This window comes from Bos taurus, chromosome 2, assembly GCF_002263795.3.
Source record: "Bos taurus isolate L1 Dominette 01449 registration number 42190680 breed Hereford chromosome 2, ARS-UCD2.0, whole genome shotgun sequence".
NCBI classification, from domain to species: domain Eukaryota; kingdom Metazoa; phylum Chordata; class Mammalia; order Artiodactyla; family Bovidae; genus Bos; species Bos taurus.
This window is the reverse complement of record NC_037329.1, coordinates 128,942,668-128,969,482: the sequence shown is the minus strand read 5'-3', so window position 1 is coordinate 128,969,482 and position 26,815 is coordinate 128,942,668. Positions and strand designations below refer to the sequence as shown.

Sequence of the window (26,815 nt, the reverse complement as noted above, 5' to 3'; positions counted from 1 at the left end):
CAACATTCAGAAAACGAAGATCATGGCATCCGGTCCCATCACTTCATGGGAAATAGATGGGGAAACAGTGTCAGACTTTATTTTTCTGGGCTCCAAAATCACTGCAGATGGTGATTGCAACCATGAAATTAAAAGATGCTTACTCCTTGGAAGGAAAGTTATGACCAACCTAGATAGCATATTCAAAAGCAGGGACATTACTTTGCCAACAAAGGTCCGTCTAGTCAAGGCTATGGTTTTTGCAGTGGTCATGTATGGATGTTGAGTTGGACTGTGAAGAAAGCTGAGCACAGAAGAATTGGTGTTTTTGAACTGTGGTGTTGGAGAAGACTCTTGAGAGTCCCTTGGACTGTAAGGAGATCTAACCAGTCCATTCTAAAGGAGATCAGTCCTGGGTGTTCATTGGAAGGACTGATGCTAAAGCTGAAGCTCCAGTACTTTGGCCACCTCATGCGAAGAGTTGACTCATTGGAAAAGACTCTGATGCTGGGAGGGATTGGGGGCAGGAGGAGAAGGGGACGACAGAGGATGAGATGGCCGGATGGCATCACTGACTCGATGGACGTGAGTCTGAGTGAACTCCAGGAGCTGGTGAGGGACAGGGAGGCTTGGCGTGCTGCGATTCATGGGGTCGCAAAGAGTCGGACACGCCGAGCAACTGAACTGAACTGAACTGAGGTGTTATAAATAATCTAGAGATGATTTAAAGTGTACAGGAGGGTGTACCTAGGTTATAAGCAACTACCACACCGTTTTATACAAAGCAGTCGAGCATTCACAGGTTTTAGTATCCGAGTGGGATCCTGGTTCCTATCACCCGCAGAGACGGAGGGATAACTATTTATTGCCTTTGTGTGATTTCCTTCTCATGATGGTGGACTGGACTCAGTGACTATTAATAGCTTCCAACAAACAGAGTATAGCATAAGTAATGAGATATTAGGGACCCTAAATAGCCAAAACAATCTCGAAAACACAAAAACAAAGTTGGATGTCTCATTTTGTGGTTTCAATACTTACTACGAAGCTACAGTAACGAAAACAGTGGGGAAAGGGCATAAATGTGGACATACAGAACACTGGAGCAGAACAGAGAGTCTAGAAATAAGCCCTCAAATAGACGGTCACATGATCTTCAACAAGGGTGCCAAGGCATTCAATGGGGGAGAAGTCAGTCTTTTCAAAACATGTGCAAGGAAAACTGAATATCCACATGTAAAAGAGTGAGTTTGGACTCTCATTTTATGCCACATTCAAAAAATAATGCCAAATACATCTAAGACCTAAACAAAAGAGGCAAAACTTTTAAGGAAACATGAAATAAGAGCTCCACCACATTAGATTTGGCAAAAATATGTTGGATTGTGACACAGATAACAAAAGAAAAACTAAGCAAATTGGACTTTATGAAACCTAAAAGCAGGTGGACCTCAAAGTGGCAGGGAGAAAGTAAAGAGACAAGGGAGGTCATTAGAAAAAGCATGGGAAAAGAAATAAAACAATAGGAACGGAAAAAAAAAAAAAGAAAAGAAAAAGCATGGGAGACCCGTGTGAGTTCATGATCACTTAAGAAAACAGATTTGCTTAACCACAAAACCAATCAGGCTTGCTTAGCAGCAAAACCCCGCAGCAGAAGCCTGAGACGGGGCCTCAAACAATGAAACAGTGGAGGCATGAGGCCCACATCCTGCCCAGAGAGTCAGTAAGTTAATGATTCCCGGGACATGCGCTCTGCACACATGAAAACCAATGATTGATGGAAAGGCGACACTCATTTATTTATACTTGTCTGTGCTGGGGCTTCCTTGTTGCACCTGGGCTTTCTCTGGCTCCGTGAGTGGGGGCTGCTCTTCACTGCGGCGTGTGGGCTTGTCATCGCAGTGGCTTCTCTTGAGCAGCATGGGCTCTAAGTGCGTGGGCTTCAGTATATGCGGCACACGGCTTAGTCGCTCCGAGGCATGTGGGATCTTCCCAGACCAGGGATCAAACCTGTGTCCCCCGAATTGGCAGGTGGGTTCTCAACCAGGGAAGCCCTGAAAGGTGACATTTCAAAGTAAAGACCCCCATTGTGCTGAGACCTGAAATAATATTTCCATAGTACCATGGAAGTACCAAAGTCATAGTGCTGACTTGACCGTGCAGGGACAAGAAAACTCCTCTGCCAACCTGGAGGACTAGCTGGCGGTGGAAGCGTTGTGTCTACTCCAAAATGAGGAAAAGTGGTCTCCCCCTGCCACTCTTCCTTTGATTTGAAAACTGTAGCCCAGGAAGTTCTCAGTGTGGCACCCTCTCGTTCACCTGCCTGTGAGCCACATAAGCTTTCTACTCTAATAAACCGTCTTCTTATCTATCACTTTGCCTCTTGCTGAATTCCCTCTGTGCCAAGGCATAAAGGACTACAGTTTCTCAGAAACAACCCCCTCCCACCCCTGGAAGTGCCACCTAATGGTTTCCAAAAGATACTCAGAACAGAGTGAAAAGGTAACTTATTTAAATGGGAGAAAATATTTACATATCAAGTACCTGATAAGGGATTAATATCCAGAGTATATGAAGAACTCCTAAAAATCATAACAACAAAATGACCCAATTCAAAAATGGACAAAGTACTTGAACAGATATTTCTCTAGAGAGATATACACATGGCCAATAAGTGTATGAAAAAAGATGGTCTGCATCACAAATTATTAGGAAAATGCAGACCAAAAACACAATGAGATGTTGTGTCACAACCATTAGAATGGCTACTATAAAAACAAAAACAAAAGTCCTGGAAATAAGTGTTGACCAATGAGTGGAGAAATCAGCACACTTCTGTAGTGCTGATTGCTCAGTCGTGTCCAACTCTTTGTATCGTGCTGATGGAAGTGTAAAATGATACAGCTGCTGTGGAAAACAGAATAGTAGTCCCTGAAAAAATGAAAAATATAATTGCCACATGGTTTTCCACTTTTGGGTACCTAACAGAAGAGTTGAAAGCAGGGACGTGAACAGGTATTTGCCACACCCGTGCTCATAGCAGCGTTATTCACCATGGCCAAAAGATAGAAATAACCCAAATGTCCATCTACAGATGAACGAATAAACAAAATGTGGTATGTCCTTACCGGTGGAATCTTATTTTCAGTCTTAAAAGGAATGGAAATTCTAATACATATTACAGCATGGATGAACCTTGATGATGTTCTGCTAAATGAAATAAGCTGGACACAGAGAGAAAATACTGTATGATTCCACTTAAGTGAGGTGCCTAGAGGAGCCAAAATCATAGAAACGGAAAACAGGATGGTGGTTATCACGGGCTAGGGGGAGGGGAAAATGGGGACTTATTGTTTAAGGAGGACCGAGTTTCAGTTCAGGAAGATGAAAAGTTCTGCAGATGAGTAGAGGTGATGGTTTCCCAACAGCATGAATGCCTTTAATGCCACTGAACTGTGCACCTAACAGGGGTGCATGGTAGATTTTGTGTTAGGTATATTTCACCACAGTGCAAAAGTAGTGATGGGATTTTACTTCTGAGGTTAAGTTGCAAAAAGACTGTGACTTCTGTCTTGCTTGCTCTCCTGCTTTAACTCCCCCTGAGGGAAATCCCCCTGAGGGAAACTGTTGCCATACTGTATGCTGTCCTTCAAAGAAGCCCCTGTGACAAGAAGATTAATTTTTCAGCCAATAGCCAGGAAGTAGGCCCGTGGACAGCCAGCTGAGGAAGTCTGGAAGCGAATCCTTCCCGACTTCCAGCCTGGAAATGACCAGCTGACTCCTTATTGCTATCTTGGGAAGAGCCTGAGCCTCTTGTTGATTGAATAAGAGACCAAGACGAAATCTCTAAATTGCAGAAAACATTGTTAAGAATGAAATATGTGAATGGGTGATTATCATTCTATTTCCAAATGAATGAGCACAGGAATGAAAAAAGGAATATGTAAATAAACCTATTTTGCCAGCAATGGGAGTTGAAGGATTGTTTGGCCACATGGGTTGTTTTGCATGCCAAGAACACGAGGGCACTTCTGGTACCCAAAGTGAAAGAAAGTGAAGTCTCTCAGTCGTGTCCAACTCTTTGCAACCCCATGGACTGTAGCCTGACAGGCTCCTCTGTCCATGGGATTTTCCAGGCAAGAGTACTGGAATGGGTTGCCATTTCCTTCTCCAGGGGATCTTCCCAACCCAGGGATCGAACCCAGGTCTTCCACATTGCAGGCAGACGCTTTACTAGGGAAGCCCAGTGCAAGCTCAACACAACCCCCAACATCCACTCTTACGGTTAACAATGTTTTGGCTCCAGGAAAATACTTTCCAGATATCTTGCTGCATGATTTTGAAACCAAAAGCAACTGCATCCAAATGATAATGAAGTTTTGTGGTAGATTTTGTTGTTGTGAATATAAATTTGACAAGGTAGGAAGCTAGGATATCTTTTATTTAAATATTTTTTAGTTCGTCCCGTTTAAATATTTAAACAAATGATATGTGGTTCTCCATTTGCACCCTTGCCCCAGACCCTCACATGTATCAGGGACAGTGATACAAAATCCTGGCTCTCTGTGCATTAAGGCCAAAAAAGACATATGGAGGCAGAGCTTTGGAGAAACAAGGAAAAGAGCTTTATTCTTTGCCAGACAAAGAGGGAACATAGTAGGCTATTGGCTCAAGAACTGGGGCTCACTTCCTGGGGACTAGGGAGAGGTTTTCTATCCTAATGAAGGTCTTGCCTTATTTTTTCTTTTGCAAAATTTCAAAATGGCCACAGTTGGCATCAGGTAACTTGGTGACTGGAGTTAGTCTTGTCTAAAGTCCCATCTGAAACAAAGAATGCTACTAGGGTGTGCAGGGGGAGAATACCAGGAGCAGAATGTGATTCATATGGAGTCAGAGAGTAGCTTTGTGAAGGCTAAGTCCGGCTACAAGTGTTTGTTCGTATTAACCAAGAATAAACAAGATTTTTTAACTCTTTCAGACCTGTTTTTGTTGTTTTCCCAGCCTGTTCCTTGTTCCTTTTTTTCCTTATCAGAAAAGTCTCACTTTTATGTAAGAAAAATCTCATCTTTATTTTTGCTGCAACAATGGGTCTCAATATCATCTTGGATGATCAGTTGCTCAGTCGTGCCCAACTCTGTGCAACCCCGTGGACTGTAGCCCACCAGGCTCTTCTGCATATGGAATTTCCAGGCAAGAATACTGGAGTGGGTTGCCATTTCCCTCTCCAGGGGATCTTCCCAACCTGGGGATCGAACCTGTGTCTCCCACATCGGCAGGCAGATTCTTTACCACCGCGCCACCTGGGAAGCCCTCAGTAACATGGTATGTTGAAAAAGAAGCTCCATGGTATAAAGAAGTATTTTTATTTCTCTTATCCTGCCCCCTCCCTCTCTTCCCCTCCCCCTCCTCTGCTTCTTACTGTGGTAAATTAATGGAACATAAAATTTACTAATTTAACAATTTTTAGGTGTATATTCATATTGTTGGGTAACCATCAGCATCACCCATCTCCCAAACTTTTTCATCTTGCAAAACTGAAACTCTATATTCATGTTTTGTTTTGTTGTTGTTGTTGTTTATTTATTTTTATTGAAGTGTAGTTAATTTACAATATCATGTGAAACTCTATACTTATTAAACAATAACTCCCCCTTCTCCCTCTTTCCAGCCCATGGTAAGCCCCATTATATTTTCTGTCTTTATGAGTTTGACTACTCAAGGAACTTCCATTCATATAAGTGGAATCATACAGCATTATCTTTTGGTGATTAGCTTATTTCACTTAGCAAAATATCTTCAAGTTCCACCCATCCTGTGGCAACTGTTAAAAGTTCCTGTCCTTTTAAAATGAAATAGTATTATATTTTATGCATATGCTACATTTTGCTTATCCATCCACTCATCAATAGACACGTGAATTGCTTCCGTGTTTTAGTTGTTGTGAATAATGTTGATGGGAACATGGACTTAACAAATATCTGAGACCTCCACTTTAAATTCTTTTGGATATGTACCCAGAAGTGGAAGTGATGAACCAAATGATAATTATGGTAATTATATTTTTTAATTATTTCAGGAGCCAGCATACTGTTTTCCACAGTGGCCATTCCAGTTTACATTCCTGAGTGCAGAACTGATGCTTTGAACTATGGTGTTGGGGAAGACTCTTGAGAGTCCCTTGGACTGCAAGGAGATCCAACCAGTCAATCCTAAAGGAAATCAATCCTGAATATTCATTGGAAGGACTGATGCTGAAGCTGAAGCTCCAGTAATTTGGCCACCTGATATGAGGAGCCAATTCATTGGAAAATGATGCTGGGAAAGATTGAAGGCAGGAGGAGGAGGGGACGACGGAGGATGAGATGGTTGGATGGCATCACCAACTCAATGGACATGAGTTTGAGCAAGCTCTGGGAGATGGTGAAGGACAGGGAAGCCTGGGGTGCTGCAGTCCATGAGGTTGCAAAGAATCGGACATGACTGAGAGACTGAAAAACAGAAGCAATGCACAAGGATTGCAATATCTCTAAATCCTCACCAACATTTGATAGTTTTTGCTTTTTTATTTTTGTTTTTATAAGAGTCATCCTAATGATTGTGAAGTGGCATCTCACTGTGGTTCAGCTTTGCACTTCACTAATGATTAGTAATGTGGACTATCTTTAGAATACTTATTGGTCATCTGTATATCTTCTTTGGAGAAAATCTATTCATGTTCTTTGCCAATTTTTGGATTGGGTCATTTTGTTGCTGTTGTTTTTTATAGGAGTTCTTTATATGTTCTGGATATTAATCCCTTATGAGATATAGTATGTACAAATATTTTCTCCCATTTCCTAGGTTGTCTTTCCACTCTGTTGATAGTGTCTTTTGATGTGCAAGACTTCCCTGGTGGCTCAGATGGTAAAAGTGTCTGCCTACAATGTGGGACACCTGGGTTCGATCCCTGGGTCGGGAAGATCCCCTGGAGAAGGAAATGGCAACCCACTCCCATACACTTGCCTGGAAGATCCCATGGACAGAGAAACCAGGTGGGCTACAATCCATGTGGTCACAAAGAGTCGGAAACCACTGAGCGACTTCACTTTCACTTTGATGCGCAAAAGTTTTTCATGGAATCCAATTTGCTTCTTTTTCCTTTTTTCGTCTGTGCCTTTGGTGTCATGATCCAACACTACATTGGCCAATCTGAATCTTGTTCCCTGTTTTCTTAAGAGTTTTAGCTCTAATGTTTAGGTCTCTGGTCCATTTGTGGTTACTTTTTGTATATGGTATAAAACGAGAGCCCAGCTTCACTCTTGTGAATGTGGATATCCAGTTTCCCTAGCACATTTGTTGAAAAGACTATACTTTATCCCACTGAATGGTCTCGGCACCCTTGTTGGAAATCATGTGACCATATATGTGAGGGTTTATTTCTAGGGTCTCTATTCCTTTCCATTGATCTCTATGTCTATGGTTATGCCAGTTTCCCACTTTTTTTTGATTACTATAGCTTTGTAGTAAGTATTGAAATCAGAAAGTTTGAGACATTCCATTTTGTTCTTCTGTTTTCAAGATTGTTTTGGCTATTCAGGGTGCCCCGAGATTGCATATGAATTTTAGGACAGATTTTCCTGTCTGACAAAATGTCATTGCATATCGATAGGGATTTCATTAAATATATAGATCACTATGCAGTGTTGACATCTGAACAATATTATGTCTTTCAATCCATGAACACTGGTGTCTTTCTACTTGTTTATGTCTTCTTTAGTTTCTTCTAACATTAGAAAAATGTTTTTATTTTTTCCTTGACTAAGACTCACCTCCTTGGTTAAATTAATTACTATTTTATCCTTTTCCATACTGTTGTAAACTGTGTTGTTTTCTTAATTTCCTTTTCAGATTTTACATTGTTACTATATAGAAATGCAACTGATTTTGAGGCCCTGACTTTTTATTCTGCTACTTTGTCAAATTTTTTTTTTATTGTTTCTAATGGATTTTGGTGGAATTTTAGGCAGATGACACCACCCTTATGGCAGAAAGTGAAGAGGAACTCAAAAGCCTCTTGATGAAAGTGAAAGTGGAGAGTGAAAAAGTTGGCTTAAACCTCAACATTCAGAAAACAAAGATCATGGCATCCGGTCCCACCACTTCATGGGAAATAGATGGGGAACCAGTGGAAACAGTGTCAGACTTTATTTTTCTGGGCTCCAAAATCACTACAGATGGTGACTGCAGCCATGAAATTAAAAGACGCTTACTCCTTGGAAGGAAAGTTATGACCAACCTAGATAGCATATTCAAAAGCAGAGACATTAGGTTCGTCTAGTCAAGGCTATGGTTTTTCCTGTGGTCATGTATGGATGTGAGAGTTGGACTGTGAAGAAGGCTGAACGCCGAAGAATTGATGCTTTTGAACTGTGGTGTTGGAGAAGACTCTTGAGAGTCCCTTGGACTGCAAGGAGATCCAACCAGTCCATTCTGAAGGAGATCAGCCCTGGGATTTCTTTGGAAGGAATGATGCTGAAGCTGAAACTCCAGTACTTTGGCCACCTCATGCAAAGAGTTGACTCATTGGAAAAGACTCTGATGCTGGGAGGGATTGGGGGCAGGAGGAGAAGGGGACGACAGAGGATGAGATGGCTGGATGGCATCACTGACTCGATGGACGTGAGTCTGAGTGAACTCCGGGAGTTGGTGATGGACAGGGAGGCCTGGCGTGCTGTGATTCAAGGGGTCGCAAAGAGTTGGACACGACTGAGCGACTGATCTGATCTGATACATAAAAAGTCATATCTGCAAACAGAGATAATTTTACTTCTTTTTCTTGCTTAAATTGCTCTGTTTAGGACTCCAGGTCTATGTCTAATAGAAATGGCAAAAGCAAGCATCCTTGCCTTCTTCCTGCTCTTAGAGGAAAATCTTTCAGTCTTTCACCATTGATTATGATGTTTGCTGTGGGTTTTTCGTATATGACTTTTATTATGTTGAAATAGTTTCTTTCTATTCCTAGTCTACTGAATGTTTTATGTTGTCATATTCTTCTTCTGCATCAGTTGAGATGATCATGTGGTTTTTCCCTTCATTCTGTTTCAGTGCTGATCAACTTCAGGAAAAAATTGATAAATTTTCTGTGTTAAACCATCCTTGCATTTCAGGAATAAATTCCACTTGATCATGGTGTATTACTATGATACATTTTACTATGCTGCTGAATGCAATTTGATAGTATTTTGTTAAGGGTTTTTGTATTAATGTTGATAAGAGATATTGGTGTGTGGTTTTCTTTTCTTGTAGTGTCTTATCTGGCTTTGGTATCAGGGTATTATAAAATGAGTTAGGAAGTGTTCCCTCCTCTTTAATTTTTGGGACAATTTTGAGAAGGATTGGTATTAGTTCTTCTCAAATTTTGGCTTCCCTGGTGGCTCAGATGGTAAAGAATCCACCTGCAATGTGGGAGACCTGGGTTTGATCCCTGGGTTGGGAAGATCCCCTGGAGGAGGGCATGGCAACCCACTCCAGTATTTTTGCCTGGAGAATCCCCATGGACAGAGGAGCCTGGCAGGCTACAGTGCATAGGGTTGGAAAGAGTCGGACATGACTGAGTGACTAAGCACAGCACAAATGTTGGTAGAATTCACCAGTGAAGCCATTAGGTCAAAGCTTTTCCTTTGTCAGAAGATTTTGATAACTGATTTAATCTCCTTGCTAGTTATAGGTCCAAAAAGATTTTTTATTACTTTATGACTCAGTCTTGGTAGGTTATGTGTTTCTAGAAATGCTTACCTTTCATCTAGATTATCCCATTTGTTGGAGTACAGTTGTTCATAGTACTCTCTTATAATCGTGTGTGTGTGTGTGTGTGTAGAACTGGTAGTAATGTTTCTACTTTCACTCTAGATTCTGAGTAAATTGAGTCCTCTCTTTTTTCTTAGTCAATAAAGCTAATTTGTCAATTCTGTTGCATTTTTTTTTCAAAGAACTAGCTTTTGGTTTTGTTGGTTTTCTATTCTCTATTTTACTTATCTCTGTTCAAATCTTCATTATTTCCTTTCTTCTGCTATCTTCGTGCTTAGTTTGCTTTTCTTTTCTAGTCCTTTAAGCTGGAAAGCTAGACTGCTCATTTGAGATATTTCTTGTTTTTCATTGTGTTTATACATACCCGTTTCTTCCTTAGCCCTGTTTCTTCTGGGTTGCAAAAGTTTTGATATGTTGTGCTCTCAATTTCATTTGGTTGTAAGTGCTTCCTAATTTCTCTTATGATATATTTGATCCATCCATTGTTTAAGAGTGTCTTGTTTAATTTCCACAACTCTGTGACTTTTCCAGTTTTCCTTCTGTTACTGACTTCTGACTTCATCCTGTTGTAGTCAGAGTTCAGTTCATTCAGTTCAGCCCCTCAGTCATGTCTGACTCTGTGATCCCATGGACTGCAGCACGCCAGGCCTCCCTGTCCATCAACAACTCCTGGAGCTTACTCAAACTCATGTCCATTGAGTCGGTGATGTCATCCAACCATCTCACCCTCTGTCGTCCCCTTCTCCTTTTGCTTTCAATCTTTCCCAGCATCAGGATCTTTTCAAATGAGTCAGTTCTTCACATCAGGTGGCCAAAGTATTGGAGTTTCAGCTTCAGCATCAGTCCTGCCAATGAATATTCAGGACTGATTTCCTTTCAGATGGACTGGTTGGATCTCCTTGCAGTCCAAGGGACTCTAAAGAGTCTTCTCCAACACCACAGTTCAAAAGCATCAATTCCTCGGCACTCAGCTTTCTTTATAGTCTGGCTCTCACATCCATACATGACTATTGGAAAATCCATAGCTTTGACTAGACGGACCTTTGTGGTCAGAGAAGATACTTTAAATGATATCCATATTTTTTAATATATTGAGACTTAATTTAAGACATAAAATATGGTCTACACTGGAAAATGCCCCATGACGCTTGAGAAGAAAGCATATGTTGTTGTTGTTAGGTAGAGTGTCCTCTATATGTCTGTTAGATCTGGTTCGTTTATTGTGTTGTTAGACAAGTCCTCTCTATTTTTTTTTTAACTTGTCTTCTACCTGATTATTCTATTTTTTAATGAGAATGGCATGTTGAAGTCTCCAACCATCATTGTAGAAATCTCTATTTCTCCCTCAGTTCTATCAATTTTTGCTTAATACATTTGATGGTCTGTTATTATGTACATAAACTTATTCTTTTAAATCTGTGCAAGTTGATTGTCTTTTTCAGTCAATGGGTGACACACCCATTTTTATGGGCAGGTGACCTTTTTGATTACTCCTAGGCAGGGATGACATTTATCCAGTATGCTCCCAATGGTCCTGCTTCTGCTGCTGCTGCCAAGTCACTTCAGTCGTGTCCGACTCTGTGCGACCCCATAGATGGCAGCCTATCAGGCTCCCCTCTGGGATTCTCCAGGCAAGAACACTGGAGTGGGTTTCCATTTCTTTCTCCAATGCATGAAAGTGAAAAGAGAAAGTCAAGTCGCTCAGTTGTCTCCGACTCTTAGCGACCCCATGGACTACAGACCACCAGGCTTCTCCGTCCATGGGATTCTTCAGGCGAGAGCTGTCTAATTTTGATTAGTCAAATGTCTGATGTTGTCTGTGCTACACCAATAGTTCTTTTACATTATCATCATTTTGGGGGTGGATGGGTGGGTAATAGAAATCTTTGATTACTTTAAATTTTAAACCCATTTTAACCCAGTAATTAAAGTTGGCCTGTCCAGGTAATAATCAGAACTTTGAACTTGGTTGAGAGTTGATGCTCCTTTCTTCCTTATTCTTCTTCTGCAGCTTGCTAACTATATAGCTTTTGACACCACTGAGATTTCAGTCACAGAGGAGGAAAGGCAAAGGAGAACAGGAAAGTTCCTTCTGTACTAGATAGAGCTCTTTTCAGATGGCTTCATGTTTTCCTAGCTAGATGGACATCGAAAGCTGCCTCTTTTTCTCATGGGCACTTTTGGGAGTTCTTCAGGAACTCCTCTTCGTGAGTTTACCTGACTGTGATTTCTTTGCATTGGTCATGCTCCTCCTTAAGCTGGCGGCTGCAGAAGTTCTCTCAGCTTCTGTCTCTTAGCAGTATACTTTCACTGCAGGAACCACCTTTGTGGGCAGGATCCCTTTGAAATTAACCCCACATATTTATAGTCTAGCCTCTCTTTGCTTCCTTTCTAATTGGCATTAAGGATATATGCACAAATTTACTGGGCTGAAAATAGCTTGGACTCAGAAGGGTAGCGACCTCCCGTTCCAGAGCAAGCTGTATTCTATTTCCTAGAAATACAAACCCTGCAGACTATGCCAGTGTAGCAGAGAGACTAAAAGCAGAGGTTTTGGTATCTGCTTAACCCAGGTGAGAGTTCTCTGTATATGACTCTGAGAATATCACTCAACCTGCCTCTCTGAACTTCAATTTTCTCATCTGTTAAGTGGAGATAATAATATTACATACCTTAGGAGGAGTGTGTTGAGAATTAAATAAGATAATGCATGTAAATTGCTTGGTACACTGTCTTGCTCATTGTAAAGTGCTCAGTACTCATTCCTTATTATCTAATAGGGGGTTCATTTGGAATATGCAAAAGAGCATAGCTTTGAATTGCACAAGGTATTAGTTATAACAAGATAAAGGGTTCATTTGGAATATGCAAAAGAGCATAGCTTTGAATTGCACAAGGTATTAGTTATAACAAGATAAAATAAAGATCTATCCATTAAAGGCAAGGAGATGGTATAAAAATTCAGCAATGGTGAACTGGAGTCAAGAAATCAGACTATCCTTGGGTAAGATATTTCACACCCCCATGCCTTAGAAGCCGTGAATTTAAAGGAGGCTGCTTGGTGCCCGTGTAGTCACACCACAGTGTCAACTAGGCCCAAGTGTTTAATCATTTACTAAAGCTGTGTCACCACGTGTTTTTGTGCTGTGGCGAACACAAGCTCTCGGGCCATGGGAGTTTGACTCACAGTCTCTTCCCAAGCCTATGCAATCAGCCTCAGAACAAACATCAGCCTGCCTGAGTCAGTGGAAAATTCCAGATGTTTGTTGCTCATTCGCTGCCAAATCGATGACTAGGGAGGCCATCAACTGTGATGAGTAGGTAGAGCCTATTACCACCATGGTCCCCTGAAGAAAGAACTGTCCCATAGGCATAGTCCTTACAAGGGCCACATAAAATATGTCATCTTTAAAAACCTTTTCAAATTTTCTAGGCTATTTCTTTTCTGTGTAAATTCACTAACTCCGCTTACAGACCCAGTGTCAGAGAAGCAGCCATAAATAACAAGGAGGGAGAAAAGTGTCCTCAAAGCTGGAGACTTCACTTTTACCTTGATGTTTGTGGTGGTTTAGCCGTTAAGTCAGAGAAGGCAATGGCATCCCACTCCAGTACTCTTGCCTGGAGAATCCCATGGATGGAGGAACCTGGTAGGCTGCAGTCCATGGGGTCGCTAAGAGACACGACGGAGCGACTTCACTTTCACTTTTCAGTTTCCTGCATTGGAGAAGAAAATGGCAACCCACTCCAGTGTTCTTGCCTGGAGAATCCCAGGGGCGGGGGAGCCTGGTGGGCTGACGTCTGTGGGGTCACAAAGAGTCGGACACGATTGAAGTGAATTAGCAGCAGCAGCAGCCGTTAAGTCATGTCTGACTCTTTGTGACCTCATGGACTGTGGCCTGCCAGGCTCCTCTGTCCAGGGATTCTCCAGGCGAGAATCCTGGAGTGGGTTGCCATTTCCTTCTCCAGGGGATCTTCTTGACCCAGGAATCGAACCCGGGTCTCCCGCATTGCAGGCAGATTCTTTACCGACGGAGCTACAAGGGAAGCCCTACCTTGATGGTGGGGGCATGCATTAAAAGTCTGACCTATATATTTACTTTAGTAATTTCACCTCTAGGAGTTTATTTAAAGGAAATGTATTTAAGGAAGTGAAGTTTTATCCATAAGGATATTCAGCTCAGCATGTAATAGTAAAGATTGCAAACAACAGTAGGGAGGTTGGTGAAGTTAGTGACAGAGGGTCACAGCATAGCACACTGGTAACAGCCGTAAATAGGTGTGTATATACGCACAGAAACACATTCACAATACACTGAGTCTAAGAAGTGAAAAGAAAAAGTCAGGTAACAAAAGAATGTATACCATCTATTACTGTTTTTATAACAAGAGGGAAAAAGCTCAATAACTAGGGTCTTTCTATGTGTCAGGCATTGTTCCAAGTACTTCAAAGGTGTTGACTTATTTAATTCCTTACACTAACTATTAGGTACTATTATCATCACCATTTTATGGAAAAGGAAACTAAAACACAGAGGGGTTAAAGAGCCTGCCACGGTCATATGCCAGTAAGTCACAGTTCTGAGATTTGACTCTGGACAGGCTGTGGAGTCTGCGCTCATATTGCTTCTCAGTATAGGAAAAAAGGCTGGAAGGATGTCCTCAGAAAACCTTATCTCTGTGCTTATCTCTGGGAGGTAATATGTTTTGTTATGTTTCTTTGTTTATCTGCCTTCTCTACAGTTAACACACATTACCCTTATGTAGCAAGACAAACGCCAATAAAAATGTTTAAGGAGATCTTTTTGCAGATTTGAACCAGTCTCTCTAAGCCTCAATTTCCTCATTTGTAGAAGAACACTACAAATTCTTTACTCTATTTAATAGTACAAATAGAGAGTAGTAACATCTTTCCCACAGAACTAATGCCAATATTAAAGCAATGCTGTGAAAGCACTCTGATAATGTAGATTTGGGATGTGTTAAAAAGTGCCAGTTGGACTATAAAGAAAGCTGAGCTCGAAGATTTGATGCTTTTGAACTGTGGTGTTGGAGAAGACTCTTGAGAGTCCCTTGGACTGCAAGGAGATCCAACCAGTCCATCCTAAAGGAGATCAGTCCTGCGTGTTCATTGGAAGGACTGATGTTGAAGCTGAAAGTCCAATACTTTGGCCACCTGATGTGAAGAGCTGACTCATTGGAAAAGACCCTGATGCTGGGAAAGATTGTAGGCAAGAGGAGAAGGGGACGACAGAGGATGAGATGGTTGGATGGCATCACTGACTCGATGGACATGGGTTTGGGTGGACTCCAGGAGTTTGTGATGGACAGGGAGGCCTGGTGTGCTGCAGTCCATGGGGTTGCAAAGAGTTGGACACGACTGAGAGACTGAACTGAACTGAAAAAGTGCCGGGTGCTACAGTACAAAGCAATAGAAAGTAGAATGCAATGAGGCAAGGTGTCTGCAGGAATTCAGAGACTGTCAAGTTGAGCAAACTCGTGAGAGCTCAAAGGGCTTCATCGCTCTTCTGATTCTCTTTAGAGCCTTCCATGACTTCTTTTTTGGCACCATTTATTGATTTGGCTGTACCAGGTCTCAGTTGTGGCATGCAGATCTTCCATCTTCACTGCAGCAGGCAGGATATTTTAGTTGTGGCATGCGGGATCCGGTTCCTGGACCAGGGGTCAAACCTGGGCCCCCTGTGCTGAGAGAATCTTAGCCTCTTAGCACTGGGCCGCCAGGGAAGTCCCGAGCCTCCCATGACTTCTGAGCTGAGGATTATATGCCTCTTCCTCGTGCCCTAGGCATGACTTGTTGGGAGACAGGTATTGTCATGGTCTTATATATAAGTAAATGGCTCTCATAGCCCATTACTATTTTTTTTTATTGAGTATTGGTCTCCCAGATTTCCTCTTATTATCAATCCACTTGCCAGTCGGAGGCTGTTATGGTTGTTCTGAATGTTGCTGCCCATCTCACTGTTCACACAGCTTCTGGCCTGAAGGACTGGGAGTTCTCCCTGCAGTGGGCAAAGGGATGGACAGCTTGGCTTAATGGACTAGCAGGGAGCTTGCTGATAGACCTGGAGTCTGCTTGTGAGATACACACATCATAACCTATGTTCCTCTGGGTATTCAGGAGCTAGTTTCTCACTTTTTCCGGTTGTTTGGTATGATCACCACCTTTGAGGATTATGGAGGACAAAGGGGGTCTCCTTCACACATGCATCCCTATGTAGAGGGGCTGCCCTTCGGAAAACCGAAAGCAGAAATTGTCAACCAGAGTGAGACACTGCAATCAGGTGTATGGTGGGCAAAACTGTATCTTCATCTTGGTAAGATCTTCAGCTGGACCTAAGAATGAAACTGACACAAAGCAAACGAGCAAGATAGACACATTCAAGTCTATTTAATAAAAGTTTTGTGTGACATAGGAGCCTACATAAGGAAATGAAGACCCTAAGAAGTGGCAAAGCCTAAATGCTTTTCATTTGTTTAAAATTTATGTATTTTTATTTTATTTCTGGTTGTTTTGGGTCTTTGTTGCTGTGTTTGGGCTTTCTCTACTTTCTGGGGGCAGGGGCTACTCTCTAGCCGATTTCTCATTGCAGTGGTTTCTCGTTGCAGAGGACAGGATCTAGGCACACAGGTTTCAGTAGCTACAGTCCCTGGGCTCTAAAGCAGGGGCTCAGTAGTTGTGGCACATGGGCTTAGTTGCCCTTTGGCATTTGGGAACCTCCTGGACCAGAGGTTTCATTTCAAGGAGGATTCTTAGCCACTGGACCACCAGAGAAGTTCCCTACATACTTCTTTATTAGATTGAACAAAGAGAGGCAATTTCGGAAAAATAACTAAAATATGTGGGGAGCCTAAACGAAGATGGGGGCTTCCCTGATGGCTCAGCAGGAAAGAATCCACCTGCAATGCAGGAGACATAGGCGACTCGGGTTCAATCCCTGGGTTGGGAAGATCCCCTGGAGGAGGAAATGGAGACCCACTCCAATATTCTTGCCTGGAAAATTCCATGGACAGAGGACCCTGACAGGCTACAGTCCATACAGTCACAAAGAGTCAGACATGTCTGACCATGCACGTGCAAAGGAAGATGAGTCATTATCGAATTGGGTCCCATTCTTTGCTGCTTATAAAATCAATACATACTCTATCAGTGTTGATACAAAAGCTGCCTTTAATCAGAATGCCAGAAATCTGGGCAGATGGACTCAGTGTCTTCCAAAACCATCTCTGAAGTTTCTGCTCAGCCATGATAACTTTTAAAGGAACAGGGAAGCAATCTCCATTCATCATTGAGATGAGGGGTCAGAGTTGTCACCATCCCCCACTGTGCAGGCTTGTGTGCCAGCTTGTTGACGCCTCATGATCTTCACTTAAATTTTGTCTCAATTAGAAAATAAGCCAAAGGCAAAATGAGTTTTAAGTAAAGTAAGTCCTTGAGGACTCCTGATCTTTATTTAGATGTTATCTTGTTCACACAGTTTGTTTGAAAGATTGCTGAAGGGGAAGCTATGGAAGAGATTTGATCATCTGTTGATTTCTTCATTTCTACTTCATCGATCTACGGAAAGAACGAACAAGTTATATTGTGTGATCAAAAGATTTGAAAGGAGTGCTAGAGCTGAAGATGAGTACAGCATGGGGGTGCCTTGTTTAAGATTAGTGTCAAGAAAAAGGGGTGCCTCTTTCAGAGAGTTCTTTCCTGCAAAGGGATTTTTTTTTCTGCCAAAAGCTGCTTAGAAATCCCTACTTGTCTGAACATCATTCCATTTCTACGGCATCATGGGTGAAAGTTCATCTTCTGTAGCTTCTTCGTGCTGATATAGAGCACCATATCTTTAGAGTGGAAAATATCTACATGGGTATGTAGAATCTCTTTGCTGACAGTTGTACTCACCTATTTACACATGTGGGCAGAACAAGCTACAATTATTCTGATGCCAACAAATATATAGATTATTATGAGCAATAATGCTAATCCCATTCTCTTACAGCCAATTCTGGGAAATGTGTGAGCCATAGACTCAGTACTGCTCAAGATGGAGCAGCTTATGTCATGGTTGCAATCTGGTCATCAGTTAGCTTTTTCCCTACATTGTGGCAGTTCTTACAGTGTCTGTAAAACAACCCAGGAATGTGCATCAGACACTGAATCTGTGACTCCATTGTCCTAATCATTAACTTGAGCCTGCTCTTTTGTGATTCAGGGAGGCCTGGGAGATTTCAACTTTTCTCTAAACAAGAGGCAGGAGATATGAAGGGGCCTTTGTACTTGAATGTTCAAACTACTGTCCAATTGCACTCACCTCACATTCTAGCAAAGTAATGCTCAAAATTTGCCATGCCAGGCTTCAACAGTTTCCTGAACCGAGAAATTCCAAATGTTCAAGCTGGATTTAGAAAAAGCAGAGGAACCAGAGATCAAATTGCCAATATCCATTGGATCATCAAAAAAGCAAGAGAGTTCCAGAAAAACATCTACTTCTGCTTTATTGACTAGGCCAAAGCCTTTGACTATGTGGATCACAACAAACTGTGGAAAATTCTGAAAGAGATGGGAATACCAGACCACCTTACCTGCCTTCTGAGAAATCTATATGCAGGCCAAGAAGCAACAGTTAGAACCAGACATGGAACAATGGACTGGTTCCAAATTCGGAAAAGAGTACATCAAGGCCGTATATTATCATCCTGCTTATGTAACTTCTATGCAGAGTACATCATGTGAAATGCCAGGCTGGATGAAGCACAAGCTGGAATCAAGATTGCTGGGAGAAATATCAATAACCTCAGATATTCAGGTGACACCACCCTTATGGCAGAAAGCAAGAGGAACTGAGGAGCTTCTTGATGAAAGTGAAAGAGGAGCGTGAAGCAACTGGCTTAAAACTCAACATTCAAAAAACTAAGATCATGGCATCTGGTCCCATCACTTCATGGCAAATAAATGGGGAAATGATGGAAATAGTAAGAGACTTTATTTTCTTGGGCTCCAAAAACACTGTGGGTGGTGACTGCAGCCATGAAATTCAAAGATGTTTGCTCCTTGCAAGAAAAGGTATGACCAACCTAGACAGCATATTAAAAAGCAGAGATATCATGCTGCCGACAAAAGTCTGTCTAGTCAAAGCTATGGTTTTTCCAGGAGTCATGTATGGACGTGAGAGTTGGAGCATAAAGAAAGCTGCTCCAAAGAATTGATGCTTTTGAACTGTGGTGTTGGAGAAGACTCTTGAGAGTCCCCTAGATAGCAAGGAGATCCAACCAGTCGATCCTAAAGGAAATCAGTCCTAAATATTCACTGGAAGGACTGATGCTGAAGCTGAAGCTCCAATACTTTGGCCACCTGATGCAAAGAACTGACTCATCAGGAACTGACTTTCCTGATGCTGGAAAAGATTGAATGTGGGAGGAGAAGGAGACAACAGAGGATGAGACGGTTGGGTGGCATCACCGACTCAGTGGACATGAGTCTGAGTAAACTCCGGGAGTTGATGATGGACAGGGAGACCTGGCATGCTGCAGTCCATGGGGTCACAAAGAGTCAGACATGACTGAGCAACTGAACTGAACTGACTTGTACTTGGAGAAGGGGGTGTGGCCTCAGGGTTCTGCTTCATTTTGGAGTTACTTCTGACAAGTTCTGTTTGTAAGAATTCTCTTGGCCTTGATCCCCCATCGCTGATGATAAGACTGTTTCTTTCCTCCTAATATCAAAGGGATATCTTTCACAAGAGAATTTTCTCCTGTTCTCAGGAAGAAAAGGCAAGGCGGGTCAGAGCATCCTTCTTGTACCTATTGTTTTTCAAGTGTCTTTAGCTCAAAATAATCATTGTGGCCAAGTGGCATATTTGGGAATGGTGTATTCTGCCAGCCCTCAGCTGGATCTGGAATACCCCAGCACCCATCCTTAAAGATTCTGATCCTGGACTGGGGGTCCTTGCATCTGAAGCCTTGAAAAGTCCTGGAAATTGAGAACCTTTGGGTCAGAATCACAGAAAGTGTGGGAGTTTTGCAGTGACTTCCTGTGCCCCATTTAGTAATTAAACCAAAATCGCTCTAATGGCTGAGGACTGATTTGCAATTGCTCTGGAACATGTGAGCAACTGGGAAGTCCACAGCAGCTGTTTCCCCAGGAAACAAAACCACTGTGTGGGGAGGGGTGTGTGTTGATACCAGTTTGGCAACAAGATAAGACCCCCAAGATACATAACATCAGGCAGGAGGTTCACTTTCCTCTTGGCAGGTCCCAGGAAACTTGCTTCCCCTAAATGAAATAAACCATCAGCTGACAGAGCTGCAAGTATTCAAAGCTGTGCCCCAAATTCATAGATGAGCTTGAAGAAGAAAAAGAACCAAACCAGCTTGTTTGACATACAGGGGTGTAAGGGATCCAGCCTGAAAGCCAGGCAGTTCAACGGGAGACTTGTTCCCAATGTTTGGCAAACACGTGTGTTTTGTCTCACCAGCCCTGACCTTTGTGGGGTCTAAATATTGAACAATAAGCATCAGTCTGCCACTCACCAGTCTTTCAAAGCTGGACTTTCAGAAATGCCTTTTTGGGGACTTCCTTGGTGGTCCAGCGGTTACGATGCCTTGCAGGGATGCAGGGGACACGGGTTTGAACCCTGTTTGGAGAACTGAGATCCCACATGCCATGCAGTGCAGCCAAAAAATAAATAATTTTTAAAAAACAAAGAAATGCTTTTTTGCCTCATTTCTACTTATAGATTAGGTAGGTTTTGTTGATTTTAGCTCCTACAGATACTAATTCAAAACAGATTCCCAGGGGGAAAGAATGTCAATGAATGTGGAAATCCTCTCATTTTCCTCCCATTCTACAGGGTCTGAGCACAATGTCCGTAATCTGCATTCCTTTCCAATGTTAGCAGGTTAATTTTTGTGTTTATATATAATTGGCACTACCTGTCCTTGATTCTCAGGGGAAGAACTGAGAAAACAAATGTCCCAGACACCAACTTCCCTCTCTGATATATAGTAAAGGGAAAAGGTTTTGAGTTGTTTAGTGCTTGAATGGAGCCTCATTCACTGTTGTATTCCCAGGGCTTGATGGAGTGCCTGTCTCAAAGAAGCCACCAGCTAAATCTTTGTTAAACAAATGCATGGTATGAAGCACTCACGTATTTATTATGCATTTGGTGCCCAGCACTGGTAACTCCTCTACATCCTGAGAGCTATTTGTTTATATCAATAATTTCCTATTTGAACTGAGAACCATTACTTAGATAGTGTTGGTGGAACTGACTTTAAAGCCTAGCCTAGGACATGCGGAGGCTGGGCCAAAGCAGAAATGACGCTCAGTTGTGGATGTGTCTGGTGGTGAAAGCAAAGTCCAATCCTGTAATGAACAATACTTCACAGAAACCTGAAATGTTAGGTCCATGAATCAATGTAAATTGGACATGGTGAAGCAAGAGATGAACATCAGAATCTTAGGAATCAGTGAACTAAAATGGACAGGACAGGATGAATTTGATTCAGATGACCATTATATCTACTACTGTGGGCAAGAATCCCTTAGAAGAAACGGAGTAGCCTTCATAGTCAACAAAAAATTCAAAATGTAGTAATTCGGTGTAATCTGAAAAACGACAGAATGATCTTGGTTCATTTCCAAAGCAAACCATTCAATATCACAGTAATCCAAGTCTATGCTCCAACCACTAATGCCAAAGAAGCTAAAAGTGACCACCAGTTCTGTGAAGACCTACAAGACCTTCTAGAACTAACACCCAAAAAAGATGTCCTTTTCATCACAGGGGATTGGAATGCAAAAGTATGAAGTCAAGAGATACCTGGAATAACAGGCAAGTTTGGCTTTGGAGTACAAAATGAAGCAAGTTAAAGGTTAACAGAGTTCTGTCAAGAGAACACACTGGTCACAGTAAACACCCTCTTCCAACAACACAAGAGACAACTCTACACATGGACATCACCAGATGCTCAATACTGAAACCAGATTGATTATATTCTATGCAGCCCAAGATGGAGAGGCTCTATACAGTCAGCAAAAACAAGACCGGGAGCTGACTGTGCCTCAGATCATGAGTTCCTTACACCAAAATTCAGACTCAAACTGAAGAAAGTTGGGAAAACCAGTAGGCCACTCAGGTATGACCTGAATCAAACCCCTTATGACGGTACAGTGGAAGGACAAATAGATTCAAGGGATTAGATCTAGTAGACAGAGTGCCTGGAGAAATATGGACAGGGGTTTGTGACACTGTACAGGAGACAGTGACCAAAATCGTCCCAAAGAAAAAGAAATGCAAGAAGGCAAAGTGGTTGTCTGAGGGGGCTTTTCCAATAGCTGAGAAATGAAGAGAAGAGAAGGGCAAGGGAGAAAGGGAAAGATATACCCAACTGAACACAGAGTTCCAGAGAACAGCAAGGAGAGATAAGAAAGCCGTCTTAAGTGAACAATGCAAAGAAACAGAGGAAAACAACAGAATGGGAAAGATTAGAAGTCTCTTCAAGAAAACTGGAGATACCAAGGGGATATTTCACACAAGGACGGGCACATTAAAGGACAGAAATGGTAAAGACCTAACAGAAACAGAAGAGATTAAGAAGAGGTAGCAAGAATACACAGAAAAACTATACCAAAAAAAGTCTTAATGACCCAGATAACCATGGTGGTGTGGTCACTCACCTAGAGCCAGACATCCTAGAGCATGAAGTCAAGTGGGCCTTAGGAAGCACTACTACAAACAAACCTAGTGGAGGTAATAGAATTCCAGCTGAGCTATTTAAGATCCTAAAAGATGATGCTGTTAAAGTGCTGCAGTCAATATGTCAGCAAATTTGTAAAACTCAGCAGAGGCCACAGGATTAAAAAGGTCAGTTTTCATTCCAACCACAAAGCAGGGCAATGCCAAAGAATGTTCAAATTACCATACAGTTGTGCTCATTTCACAAGCTAGCAAGGTTACGCAAAAATCCTTCAAGCTAGGCTTCAGTAGTATGTGAACTTCCAGATGTACAAGCTGGGCTTAGAAAAGACAGAGGAACCAGAGATCAAAGTGCCAACATTTGTTGGATCACAAAAAAAGCAAGAGAATTCCAGAAAAACTTCTACTCCTGCTTCATTGACTAATGTAAAACCTTTGACTGTGTGGATCATAAGAAACTGTGGAAAATTCTTAAAGAGATGGGAATACCAGACCACCTTACCTGCCTCCTGAGAAACCTGTATGCAAGGAAAGAAGCAAAGTTAGAACCTTATTTGGAACAATGGACTGGTTCAAAATTGGGGTACGTCAAGGCTGTATATTGTCACCTGCTTATTTAATTTATATGTAGAGTATATCACATGAAATGCCATGTTGGAGGAATCCCAAGCTGAACTCAAGACTGTCAGGAGCAATATCAACAACCTTAGATTTGCAGATGACACAACTCTAAGGACAGAAGGTGAAGAGGAACTAAAGAGACTCTTGATGAGGGTGAATGAGGGGAGTGAAATAACTGGCTTAAAACTCAACATTCAAAAAACTAAGATCATGGCATCCAGTCCCATCACTTCATGGCAAATAGATGGGGAAAAAGTGGAAACAGTGATAGATTTTATTTTCTTTGGTTCCAAAATCACTGTGGATGGTGACTGCCATGAAGTTAAAAGACACTTGCTCCTTGGTAGAAAAGCTATGACAAACCTAGACAGCATATTAAAAAGTGGAGACATCACATTGCTGACAAAGGTCTGTATAGTCAAAGCTACGATTTTTTCATGTATGGGTGTGCGAGTTGGCCCATAAAGAAAGCTGAGTGCTGAAGAATTGGTGCTTTTGAACTGTGGTGTTGGAGAAGACTCTTTAGAGTCCCTTGGACAGCAAGGAGATCCAACCAGTCCATCCTAAAGGAAATCAGTCTTGAATATTCATTGGAAGGACTGATGCTGGAGCTGAAACTCCAATACTTTGGTCACCTGATGTGAAGAACTGACTCAATGGAAAAGACCCTAATGCTGGGAAAGATTGAAGGCAAAAAGAGAAGAGGACGACAGAGGACAAGGTGGTTAGATAGCATCATGGACTGAATGGACTTGAATTTGAGAAAACTCCAGGAGATAGTAAAGGACAGGGAAACCTGTCCATGGGAGGTTGGGGTCCTGCATGGGCTGCAGTTCATGGGGTCACAAAGAGTTGGACACAACTGAATTACAACAATATTGGATGTCCTGAAGAGAATGTGTTTTCCACTCCTGCTTCCAGTTCTGGGCTGTTGTGAGTACTTGGTAAATGATTAATGAAGGATGAGGTTGGAGCTGTATTGTGAGACTCCTGGGAGCCTGGGACATGGTGTAGGCTTTAACAGTGCTCTTTGGAGGGCCCTGGGGAGGACACAGAGGTGAGTCAGAGACAGATGCTGCAGGGAACATGGAGTGGGCTTTGAAGCCTTAGTTTGTGGCTTTCAGCTTTAAACTGTTCTAAGCCTCAGATTCTTTATCTGTACAGTGGCGATAAAAATATCACCTACTCTATATTAATGTCTTGTCAACAAAACAACTTAGCACAGGGCAGAGGGAGGCAGAATAAGTATCCAATACATCATGTGTGTGTACCCAAGCATCAGATACCTTCAGTAGAGTTCAGTTGCTCAGTCACGTCTGACTCTTTGTGACCCCATTGACTGCAATATGCTAGGCTTCCCTGTCCATCACCAACTCCCGGAGCTTGCTTAAACTCATGTCCATCAAGTCAGTGATGCCATCCAACCATCTGATGCTCTGTCATCCCCTCTCTTCCTGCCTTCAATCTTTCCCAGCATCAGAGTCTCTTCCATTGAGTCAGTTCTTCGAATCAGGTGGCCAAAGTATTGGAGTTTCAGCTTCAGCATCAGTCCTTCCAGTGAATATTCAGGACTGATTTCTTTTAGGATTGACTGGTTTGATCTCCTTGCTGTCCAAGGGACTCCCAAGAGTCTTCTCCAACACCATAGTTCAAAAGTATCAGGTCTTCGGCACTCAGCTTTCTTTATAGTCGAACTCTCACTTTCATACATGACTACTGAAAAAACCATAGCTTTGACTAGATGGACCTTTGTTGGCAAGGTAATGTCTCTGCTTTTTAACATGCTGTCTAGGTTAGTCATAGCTTTTCTTCTAAGCAACAAGCTTCTTTGAAATTTCATGGCTGCAGTCACCATCTGCAGGACTTTGGAACCTCCAAAAATAAACTCTCTCAAATACATTACAGGTGTGTTTATACAGATAAGGTCTGGAGGCTGATTTAATTTTGTAATACAACTTGGGGCCAATACAGGTTTTTTTTTTTTTTTTTTTTAAAGTAACACAATCAGATCCATGAGGGCAGAATGGAGGGAGAAGAAGGATTGTAGCAGGGATGAATTTAAAAGATATTTGGATGATGATAATAAAAAAAGAATTAGAAAAAGAAAGTGTTCAGACTAAAACAAGACTGTTCATTTTACAAAAAGTGAAAGTCGCTCAGTCCTGTCCTACTATTCAGGACCCCATGGACTATACAGTCCATGGAATTCTCCAGGCCAGAATCCTGGAGTGGGTAGCCTGTTCCTTCTCCAGCGGTCCTTCCCAACCCAGGGACTGAACACAGGTCTCCCGCACTGCAGGTGGATTCTTTACCAACTGAACCCCCAGGGAAGCCCAAAACACTATATTAAAAAATACATTGCAATGGTCTTTTTAAAAGTCAAAGTCTTGAATCCATTAAATACCACTTAGCTGTCATCTAGCTGCATGTCTAAAGTCAGCTTCTTAAATTTTTAGGAAACAGATTACACTTTCAGTGAGGTAGTAGTTCCTTGTGATGTACATCTTATTTGACTATAATGCTTAGCAGCTGAAAGTCCCATGCTCAGAAATATCTCTTCTACTCTACACATTTCACCAAATTCATTTGATTAACAAACTCCTCTTTTAAAATGGTTTTCTTAAGAAACTTAAGGTGCATGGGTAGAAGAACATTGGGGTGGGGGATGATGGTAGCAGAAAAACTCAAGATTAAAAAACGAATCGTGGGACTTAAACAAAGTACACATAAATCTTGTAACAAAAATGTTTGTATGTTTGTAGAAACTGGTGTTCTCCTTTAAAACGCCAGCTTTGGGTTGCTTATCCATTTACTCCAAAGCAGTTGCCCCTTTCCTCTTCCTGGCACCTTGGTGGCACAGTCAACTGAACTCTTTTCTTCCCCCTTTCACTTACAAACGGAGCCGAAAGGGGGAAATGAAAGAGCCCCATTCTCTCAAACTTTTCTCGTGCACTTAGCATGTGCTCGGGGCTCAAACGAGTGTGTGCGTGAGTGACTGGGTCGACAAGTAGCTACCGTACGGTGTGACTCAAGTTTAGGACAAAAGAGGAACTGATTAACTTGATCCGCACAAGTGTCGGAAACCTCTTCACAGAGGAGGCAACTTCTCAAGAATTTCGAGGCTGCGGGCAGGGAGGGCGGGAGGGAACCACAAGCTGGGGGAGCTGCAAAGTAATTCCCTTGACAGGGGAACACGGTCGAAGTGTCAGGACTAAGTGGCCAAGGGTCGGCCTCGGGAAGCAACTTGGTGGAGTATCTTGCATCGTAAGAGACTGGTTACACGGTTAGGTGAACTTAACTCGGGAACTCAAAGCCGCCTTCAGTGACGCCCCACGGCGGGGAACCATCGGGTGCCAAGGGCCGCGGGATCCGCGAACCGGGCAGCCCCGGTATAAGCCGCGATCCGGGTGAGCCGCTCACGTCCCTTCCCCGGCGCCGGACGCGCGCACGGCTCGGAGTCGCCGTGACGGGTTGGCGCTGACTGCGTCCTTGGGTGCCGAGCCTGGCCAGGCGGGCGCCTCCCGGGAGAGGACAGTGTCACCCGGGGCCCTGCAGAGGGTCGGCCACCGGGACCGCGGCGGTTATTCCCGACATGCTCCTCTCAGGGAGGATTTCAAACCTTCGGCCACAGCCAACTCCCCTCCCTCGGCCCCGTCGGGCCCCAGCAACAGGCGGTGGCCCGCGTATCATTGGCCGGGTCGCGCGAAAGCGTGTTTTGATTGGCC

General features: G+C 42.6%; 1 long non-coding RNA gene across 1 annotated transcript; it reads right to left on the bottom strand.

Annotated features, from left to right (window-relative positions):
* Window positions 1-16,205: 16,205 nt before the first annotated feature.
* LOC132343454 (uncharacterized) lies at window positions 16,206-26,780 on the bottom strand. The gene is made up of 3 exons (XR_009492282.1): window positions 20,302-26,780; window positions 18,084-18,167; window positions 16,206-17,338 (listed from the first exon to the last, which is right to left on the bottom strand). It is a non-coding gene; the product is annotated as an uncharacterized lncRNA (long non-coding RNA).
* Between the last annotated feature and the right edge of the window lie 35 nt (window positions 26,781-26,815).